The sequence below is a fragment of the Felis catus genome, chromosome D2 (genome assembly GCF_018350175.1).
Source record: "Felis catus isolate Fca126 chromosome D2, F.catus_Fca126_mat1.0, whole genome shotgun sequence".
In the NCBI taxonomy this organism is placed as follows: domain Eukaryota; kingdom Metazoa; phylum Chordata; class Mammalia; order Carnivora; family Felidae; genus Felis; species Felis catus.
This window is the reverse complement of record NC_058378.1, coordinates 19,130,153-19,139,845: the sequence shown is the minus strand read 5'-3', so window position 1 is coordinate 19,139,845 and position 9,693 is coordinate 19,130,153. Positions and strand designations below refer to the sequence as shown.

The window sequence follows — 9,693 nt, the reverse complement described above, 5'->3', positions numbered from 1 at the left end:
AGTGGAAAGATGCAGAAACGTGGCAGGGGGTAGGGGTGGGGGGGGTGGAGGGACTCGGACAGAGGGCTGTGGTAGTGAAAATATTTCCGCAAAATCTTTGAGACTCCTCCCTTCACAAGACGGAGGGTTGACTGCCTTGGGTGGGGGCAGGATGCGGTTACTTGCTTCCGAGGAATAGGATCAGGCAAAAAGGCAGGGGATTTCAGGGAGCAGGTTGCAAAAGGCACAGTGACGTCCTTCCTCCCCTCCCCTCTTGCTCTGTCTCTCCCTCTTCCTCTGTGCCCTGCCCCACTCACTCTCTGTCTCTGGTCACTTGCTCTGACGATAGCCAGCCATAAGGACACTCGAGCCATAAGGACACTCGAGCAGTCCTCAGAGAGGCCCACAGAGCAAGCCAACCGCATGTCAGTGAGACTTTTTGGAAGCAGTCTCCCACCCCGGTCAAGCCTTCGGATGACTGTAGCCCTGGTCGACAAACGGACACACCACAGGCCACGCCTAGGTTCCCAAGCCTTGGAACCTATGTGGCCGCTTATTTGTTGTTTCAAACAGCTACCGTCCGGGATGTATTTTTTGCACAGCTAGATAACGAATACAAGAGAAAGAAGGGAGAAAACACGAAGACTGGGTAGGCGCTGGACTGTATGCTTTTAGCTTGATTTCAGGTTCACTTCCTCCCCCCCACCCCCCAACATCTTTTGCCTGTGTTTGAGGAAAAGAAAGACCACGAACCGGGGCACCTGGGTGGCTCAGTCAGTTAAGCGTCTGACTTCTTCGGCTCAGGTCATGATCTCATGGGTCGTGGGTTCGAGCCTGGTATTGGGCTCTCAGCTGTCAGCATAGAGCCTGCTTTGGATCCTCTGTCTCCCTCACTTGTGCTCGCTCTCTTTCTTTCTATCAAAAATAAATAAACATTTTTTTAAAAAAAATACAGTGTGGGGCGCCTGGGTGGCTCAGTCAGTTGGGCGTCCGACTTTGGCTCAGGTCATGATCTCTCAGTCTGTGAGTTCAAGCTCCCCGTCGGGCTCTGTGCTAATGGCTCGGAGCCCGGAGCCTGCTTCGGATTCTGTGTCTCCCTCTCTCTCTGCCCCTCCCCTGCTCATGGTCTGTCTCTCTCTGTCTCAAAAAATAAAGAACAGTGAGCTGTCACGGGGAGGCACGGGGAGGCGTGAGGAATGCACTCCTTGCTTCAAAAAGGTCTCCATAGCAGTAGAAAGGCAAGCATGCTTTATTTTCTAGGTCAGAAGTCAAATGCGGTGTCTCTTTGGAGACAGAGACACTCCCAGGACACTGGGGAGAGAAAACTCGCAGAAGAACCCAGCATCCAGCCTGCTGGTGACCACTCTTCCTACCACAGCACGTTGAGGCACCCACAGCCCCACCCAGTCATCTCCTGGATCTCAGACACTCTCCCAACCCAGCCCTGCTCAGGCCTACAGACCCCATCGTGTGTATTTCAGTTCAAGATGCTACCGAGGAGCAGCGAGGAAGATGAACGTGAACGCCAGCAGGGAATCCAGCCAGCACATGACTGCCCACCCCAGCACAGTACATCAAGACTGGTCCTTCTGCCTGTCAGTCCCAGATCGAGTGTCTGTAAGTCCTGGAAGTAATCATCTGCAACAGACATGCAAGGACTTGTGCTATTACCCCTTATGCTACAACAAAGCTTCCGTAAAGACCAGCTCCCTTGTTCTAACAGCCCTGTCGCTTTCACAAACGACTACAGTCTGCATCCCTCTTCTCTTTTCCTTCAAGCTTCAGAAACTAAATTAGGACCCGGCTTCAACAGCTAGTGCGTTTAGGTAGTCAAAATGATCTGGTAAGCCCATTGATTTCTGACAGTTCAGATTTTACGAACAGAAAGTCCAGAGACGTTGTGCTCTAGGAGTTCAGGGTAAGAGCCTGGAAATCGGTGAGTATGTGGGGCTCCCTAACCTCCGTTTGTGAAGAGGGCAGAAACCAAACCCCAGGGGTTTGGGGACAACGCTGCCCTCCTGTCCTGGCGGTGGGGCTTCCTTCCTTCTCCACGGTGGAAATCAGTCCTGCCTGATCAACCACTCAGGCAAGTCTAGAAGCAAGATCCAGGAAATGGGAGTGGAAACTAAATCTACACCAAAGAGCATTGTTAAAGTGTTAGTATTTCCATTCCAAAGACAGGAAAAAATGTAGTGATTACCTATGCTGTGCCCAGCATTGCTGGGTGTTGGGGCTGCCGAAAAAGCACCTGGGGTTTCTGCCCTTAAGGAACTGGCTGTCAGCTCATGATAAACCATACAGGAATACAAAAAGCACTGAAAAGAGTGACTGCAACCACCCGCTTTGTAGAGCAGATGCGTTTGAAGGACGAGTAGGAGTTTGCCAGGAGTCAAAAAAGGGCTTTGAAGGATGAGTAGGAGTTTGCCAGGAGTCAAAAAAGGGCTTTGAAGGATGAGTAGGAGTTTGCCCGGGATCAAAAGGGGAACAAAACCATGGAGAGGCCAACAGGTGTAGCATGTTTAGGGGATTTTGGAGCAGAGTGACCAGAATGTAGTGAGATATGACGAGGTTGGAAAGGAAAGGGCCAGAGTTTGAAAGCTTTTATGTACCATACTAAGTTTATGTTTTACCCTTTTTGACAGCCTGGCATTTAGTCTGCTCATAAAATAAAGATCTTAACTAAAGCCTTGGTTCTGAGCTTTATCAGATCTCTTAAGGATGAAAAGTGGCTTTCTTATTTCTTTCCTTTCCTTTCTCTTATTTTTAACCTTTAGTGAATACTTTACCCACCATGATTTCGTGTTCTCTCTTACCCTGACATGCAGCTGCCTAACAATAGAATAATTCATTTCTTTATTTCTCACTATTGACCTTTGGAAGGTTTTTCGGTTTTTTAAAAATCTGAATACTTTCGGCTATTGTTATTCAGGGAAAGCCGGAGGGCACTCCAAGCACAGCGGAGAGGTCAGCTTCCGGAAGACAAAGGGGGCTTGTTAGATCTAATCATGGGCTCCCCACCAAGAGCACTGGGAGCAAGAGAAAAAATGCAGAGGCAGAAACTGAACTGAATTCTATGTGCACAGGAGGAGTGAGTTCTAGGGCACGGTATCCATGAACTATCTCCCACAATAAATAATGCAATGCTTCAGAATCTCCTTCCCCCTCTTCCTATTTGTTCCAGGTGGCTTCAAATACGAGCAATATCCTAAAGCCTCCAAATGTCATCTCCCTGACCCTAGCTCCCTTGACGCATACATCCACCTGCCTGCTCAACAGCCCCACGCACACTTTACAGACCTTCCTCCCTCAGGTGGCAGATTGTATTTTTTGAAGAGAGAACCACAATATCTCCCAGCCCATACGCTCTTCTATGTGATGTTGACCCCTCCCCTTGAAACTAGACTGGTCTTTGTGACTCCCTCAAGCAATAGAGAACAGGAGAAGTGGGCTCTGAGACTCCCCAGGCTTAGGGCATAAAAAACGTCATGCACTTTCACCTTGTTTTTGGAAGGCTCACCCTTGGATCTCAGCCACCAGGCTGTGAGGAGACCACCAGCCACACGGAGAAGTGAGGTGCGGGAGTTCTGGCTGACGGTCCCAGCCGAGAGCCCAGCCCGGCCACACGGGATTGACGAACCCCAGAGCGTTCCAGCCAGCATCTGGGAGCCCCAACTCACCCCACCTGCACCTACTAAGTCCCCACCGAGCTCTGTCCAAACCGCAGGTTTGTGAGAACTAATGATGACCGATGTTTGAAGCCACTAAGCTTGGGATGGTTTGTCACTCGGCAATAGACACAGTTACTGGGCCTACTCCTCCCGCCATCTTCCCTCTGTCAGATAGTAGAGCCCCTATCTACCCCACTGCTCAGGTCAAAAAAACCCAGATTCATTTCTCTCTCACATCCCACATCTCATCTATCAGTAAATCCAGTCGATTCTGCCTTCAAAAGATATCCAGAAGCCATCCGCTTCCATCGTCTTCCATCCAAGCCTCCATCATCTCTCAGGGTTGTTGCAACGGCTCCCCAACCCCTCCCCCTGCCTCCAGGCCTTGCCCCGCTGTGGCCTGGTCTCCCCATAGCCATTAGCGGTCTCAGAGCCTCTTGGGGCTAATTCACTCAGAAGAGAGCCAGTCTCTTCTCAGTGGCCTACAAGAGCCCATACGCTGCCCTCCACCCTTTGCTGAATCACGAATGCATGGTCCTCACCGCCCCAGCCTCCTGCTGCTGTCCCCCAATGTCCAGCACACTCCCACCGCAAGGTCTTTGCCTTTGCTCGTATCTCCTTACGGAAGGTTCCTGCCACATATCCAAAGGCTTGCTCCTTTCCTCTCCCTTCAGATCTCTGCTCAGAATGTCTCCTTATCGAAACCAGCCATGATCACTGTCCCCCAAAATGGGGACCGCCACCTCCCTGGCCCCTCCCCAGCACTCTGGACTCTGGGCCACCACCTGTGCTTCCATGGCATCCATCACTCCTGACATAGCACATATTAATTTGTTCACGTTCCGTCTCCTCCCACGAGCAAGTCTGCTTCACGAGGCCAGGGACTTTGCTTCGTTTACTGCCGCATTCCCAGGAACCACGGCAGAACCTGGCATTAATGGGCATGCTGTGAAAACTTACTACTCAGATTTACTAATTTACTAATATTTACTAATCAGAATGCTATGAATATTTACTAATCATGCTATGAATATTTACTGATGGAGGAATGAATGAATGAATGAGTGAATGCATGATTTTGAAACTAGCCCCAACGGACACTATTGACACAGAGGTGAGTGAATTCGAAGAGCCTACCTTTGGGTCTGCTAATTTGCTCCCCTGGCTTAGATTAAAAAAAAAAAAAAAACAGCACAACAGAATCTGACTTCTTTAAAAGAAAATCCACCAACAAGCTGACAGGGAAAATACCAACGGGTTGTCTTCACTGCTGGACATACTCAGCTATTGAGTAAAACATTTAGAAAGTACCCTGCATCATCCACCTCTGGGCTTCCCGACTTTCTTTGAAGACATTAGAGCTAAATAATAATAGTAATAATAATAATAATAATAAGCACCCAAGTCAACTATTTCACTGAACTGAACATTTATAAATATAACCTTGATAGAAGATGCCTTCAAGGTGAAACGGTGCATACCAAAGTTGCCTGGACTTTCTGCTGCTCTAGAAACCATTTCCTATGTTAGGTGCAGACTCTGTATGACTTTATCTGTATTAAGAAAGAGAAGTCACAAATTACAATGAGACCTTACCTTATTGCGGTCCTTATCATTTGCACACCTGGAAAAATTTTTAATTTTATTTTTTAACGTTTATTTATTTTCGAGACAGAGAGAGACAGAGCATGACAGGGCAGGGGCAGAGGGAGAGGGAGACACAGAATCTGAAACAGGCTCCAGGCTCTGAGCTGTCAGCCCAGAGCCCGACGTGGGGCTCGAACTCACGGACCGCGAGATCGTGACCTGAGCCGAAGTCGGACGCTCAACCAACCGAGCCACCCAGGCGCCCCTAGAAAAATTTTTAAATCACATACGCGATTCATACACCTTACACAAAAATTGGAAAACATAAATAAAAAGAGAAAAGAAAAACAGTTCAAAATCCCGCTCCCCCCGGAAATCACAATTATTACCATGTTGATGCACCTGTTTTTACCATATACATATTTGTACACACATATTTACATTTTTCTTATTAAAATGGAACCATATCGAAACAACTGCTTGTTTCCTTAACATGCAGGCAGGTTTCCCAGATGAGTGGGGCCCTCACAAGTTCTCCAAGGGGGGTTTCACTTTTCCCCTATGAAGCATAGTATGTTTCAAGAAAACAAGCCAGTACATGGGCTCAGGGCATCTGGATCCTGGTCGCCAGTCGGCAGAGTCTTAGATGATCGGACATCTGGTAAAGACACTGGAATTTTCGGAACCTCAGTTTCCCTTTTTGTGAAAAGGGGACAAATGGCTACTACCAGCAGGCAAAAGAAACTTGGTGGCTTCTCCCTTTAGGCACTAAAATGTTACAAAAGAAGCAGCATCTCCCTGCCACCCCTGGCTTACTGGAGACATTCCAGAGACTGCTGACGCCCCAGGAACGGCTGAAGCTCCTGCCGCGTGTATTCAAAAGCCAGGTGATTTACATGCTGATTTACGTTTCCTTGCGGAAAATGCCATTCATTCATCCGCTCACTCATTCATTCCTTCTCTCCCTCAACGAATGCCCATCAGGCAGCCATTCTGTGCCACGTGCTGGGGAGAGAGAAAAAGGTTAGAGAGATGCCTGATTGATACCCACCAAGGAATGGGTCTCGTGAGAGCAGAGAGGCAAAGAGATTAGAAATCACAGCCCGGGGGCGCCTGGGTGGCACAGTCGGTTAAGCGTCCGACTTCAGCCAGGTCACGATCTTGCGGTCCATGAGTTCGAGCCCCGCGTCGGGCTCTGGGCTGATGGCTCAGAGCCTGGAGCCTGTTTCCGATTCTGTGTCTCCCTCTCTCTCTGCCCCTCGCCCGTTCATGCTCTGTCTCTCTCTGTCCCAAAAATAAAAATAAACGTTGGAAAAAAAAAAAAAAAAGAAATCACAGCCCGGCCCAGCGATCATTGTGGAATGTGTCAAGGGCCACGAGGAAGGGGTGGCTGGACTGCCGGCGTTGACTGGGACGTCCACAGAAAACTTCACGAAAGAAGCGACACCCTGAGTCTTAAAGAAAGAACAGGGTACCAGAGCACAATGATGATGGAGGAGGTTTGGAGAAGACAGACAGTGACAGGAGAGGAAAGAACTCTGAGGAAGGGAAAACTACCCCGTGCAGAAACCCACAGCATGTCTGGAAACTACCAGTGATTCGGAAGCACCAGAGTAAGGAGTGTGAAGTGTGTCCAGCCACAGACGGGACACAGAGTGGGGCAGTGAGCCTGACGGAGGGACACCTGCTTTAGAATCACAAGAAACTCGGTGGGATCTTGGACTCTCTACATCTCATCTCTGAGACATTTCTTATCTCCAAAACGTGAAGGATAAAACTCACTCCTTGCAGGGTTCTTCTAAGGATTAGAAAGAGTACGTAAAGTGCCTACCACCCAGGAGACACTCAATATGCTAATGTTGTGCTCACTGTTACTAAAAGTCAGCTGGAGTCAGATTGCCACACTGTAACCAATGTTTGATCCAGCAGGCAATAGGGGTCACGGAAAGATTTTAAACAGGGAGTTACATAATTATATTTGTGTTTTACAAAGATCTCTGTGGACCATGACCTCAGAACCTCTTGAAATTCGATCTAGGATAGTAGTCTGTGTAATTGTATGTGTGCTTTACTGGAAGAGGGTCCCCTACTCCTCTTTAGAGCTCAGGGGGCCTGAGGCACAAAAAAGGGTCAAGGACCACTGCTGAAGGGAAGAACGTGGTGAGGGGAGCAGGCGGGGGCGGGGGTTGGAGGAATGAGGAAATGGAATATCATGAAAATACTCGAGGTGACCCACCGAGAGGACCACACGGTAAGTTAGGACTGAGGCCTCCTGCCAACAGCCAGATGAGAGCGCCATCTTGGAAGTGGGTCCCCTCCACCCCCGGTCCCAGCCAGCTTCTTGAGTGCATCCTCATAAAAAAAACCCCAAACCAGAAGCACCCAGTTAAATTGCTCCAGATTCTTGACTCACAGACACTGTGTGAAATAATAAACGTCCATTGTTTGAAGACAGTACACTTTGGGGTAATTTGTTACAGACTAACCATTTTCTGATCCCTCTAATGCATTCCAGCTCCATTCCTGGGCATCACTGCCTTTGGCTCATTTGAGAATCAAGTTTTCATGATATTCTCCTTCCTGATATTCTCTTTAAAAAAAATATATATATATACATATATATATATAAAATTTATTGTCAGATTGGCTTGCATACAACACACGGTGCTCATTCCAACAAGTGCCCTTCTCAATGCCCATCGCCCATTTTCCCCTCTCTCCCCACCCACCCTCAGTTTGTTCTCTGTATTTAAGAGTCATCCTTGATATTCTACATGTGGACCCAGGAAAACGAACTACAGGGCCTAGATCTCAGCCACCGCACTATACTACCTCTTGCTACATAATAACATCACATTTTCACAGTGCCCTACCGTGAACAAAATATGCTTACATACATGATCACCCTTCACCCTCACGGGAACCTTGGGGTAGGGGAACTCTTTTGCATGTTTCCATTGGCGATTGATAAAATAGAGGCTCAGAGACATTGAAGTGATTTGTCCACGGTCACCCAAGTTGTTAAGCGGTAGCTGGGGTCCTGACTCAGAATCCCAGACTCTCTCTGCATTAGCTCGCTGAGGCCGTCATAACAACGAATGAATGTCAAACGGGCAGACACTTACTCTCTCACAGCTCTAGAGGCGAAATCAAAGTGTCCACCCAATCGGTTCCTTCCGGAAGCTCTGAGGGAGATCTGTTCCTTGTCCCTGCCCGAGCTTCTGGTGAGGCTGACAATCTTGCGTGTTCCTTGGCTCAGAGCTGCGTCGCTTCAGTCTCTGCCTCCCTTCTCACGTAGCCTTCTCCTCCCCTGTGTCCCTCTCCTCTTATAGAAGGACAGCAGCCATATTGGATTTAAGAGCCCACTCTACTGGCCTGATCTTAACTTACTTCTTAATTATATGCGCAAAGACCCTATTTTCAAATAAGCTCACGTCCACAGGTATCAGGGGTTAGGACTTCAACATCTCTTTTCTGGGGAGGTCACAAATTAGCCCACACCACTTTCACGAATTACATTCTTGCCTAATAGACAATCCACAGAGAACCATCAGACCGGGCCTAAACCAGAAGTAATCCTTGCTGCTGCGGTCTTGCGTTGCCAGAGCCAAGGTTCCTGGAGAGTACATCGAAGTACCCACAAGGGGGCACCACTTGACCAAGAAAGTAACAAATACCTGCGCTCTTACTAAATCCCTCGCTGAATTTGTTCCTCAACTTTTTTTTGTTTCCTAAGTTTATTTATTTTGAGAGTGTGTGCATGAGCGGGCAAAGGGCAGAGAGGTGGAGGCGGGGAGGGAATCCCAAGCAGGACCTGCCATCAACACGGAGCCCGCCACCAGACCATGACGCCAGCTGAAATCAAGAGTTGGACGTTCAACCGACTGCGCCACCCAGGCGCCCCATCTTAATTCTGTTCCTTAGATCAGGATCTTCAAATAGGCCAGCCCAGAGGTGCCTGGGTGGCGCAGTCGGTTAAGCGTCCGACTTCAGCCAGGTCACGATCTCGAAGTCCGGGAGTTCGAGCCCCGCATCAGGCTCTGGGCTGATGGCTCGGAGCCTGGAGCCTGTTTCCGATTCTGTGTCTCCCTCTCTCTCTGCCCCTCCCCCGTTCGTGCTCTGTCTCTCTCTGTCCCAAAAATAAATAAAAAAAAAAAAAAAAAACGTTGAAAAAAAAATTCAAATAGGCCAGCCCAGCCCAGAGAGATTCAAAGATTTCCTGATTTCCCAACGATGATTTCCAAGTAGCTTCAAAACTCACTGTTTCCGTCGTGTGGCAGTGGATTTGCCCTGTGCTGGTAGATTTTTCAGGAAGAGAGAAGTAGCTCCTCAGGGTCCTTACCACGGGGCACCCTCTGGGGATTCCAGAAAAGCTCAATTAGAGGGGCAAGAATCTCCCACTGAATCCAAGATTCAAGTGAAATCACTCGTGAAAAAATAAGTTGAAGACTATGATGGC

General features: G+C 48.6%; 1 long non-coding RNA gene across 1 annotated transcript; it reads right to left on the bottom strand.

Moving 5' to 3' along the window:
- Positions 1-5,490: 5,490 nt before the first annotated feature.
- Positions 5,491-9,226, bottom strand: LOC123381015. Its single transcript, XR_006587520.1, has 3 exons — positions 8,360-9,226; positions 7,721-7,824; positions 5,491-6,239 (listed from the first exon to the last, which is right to left on the bottom strand). It is a non-coding gene; the product is annotated as an uncharacterized LOC123381015 (long non-coding RNA).
- Between the last annotated feature and the right edge of the window lie 467 nt (positions 9,227-9,693).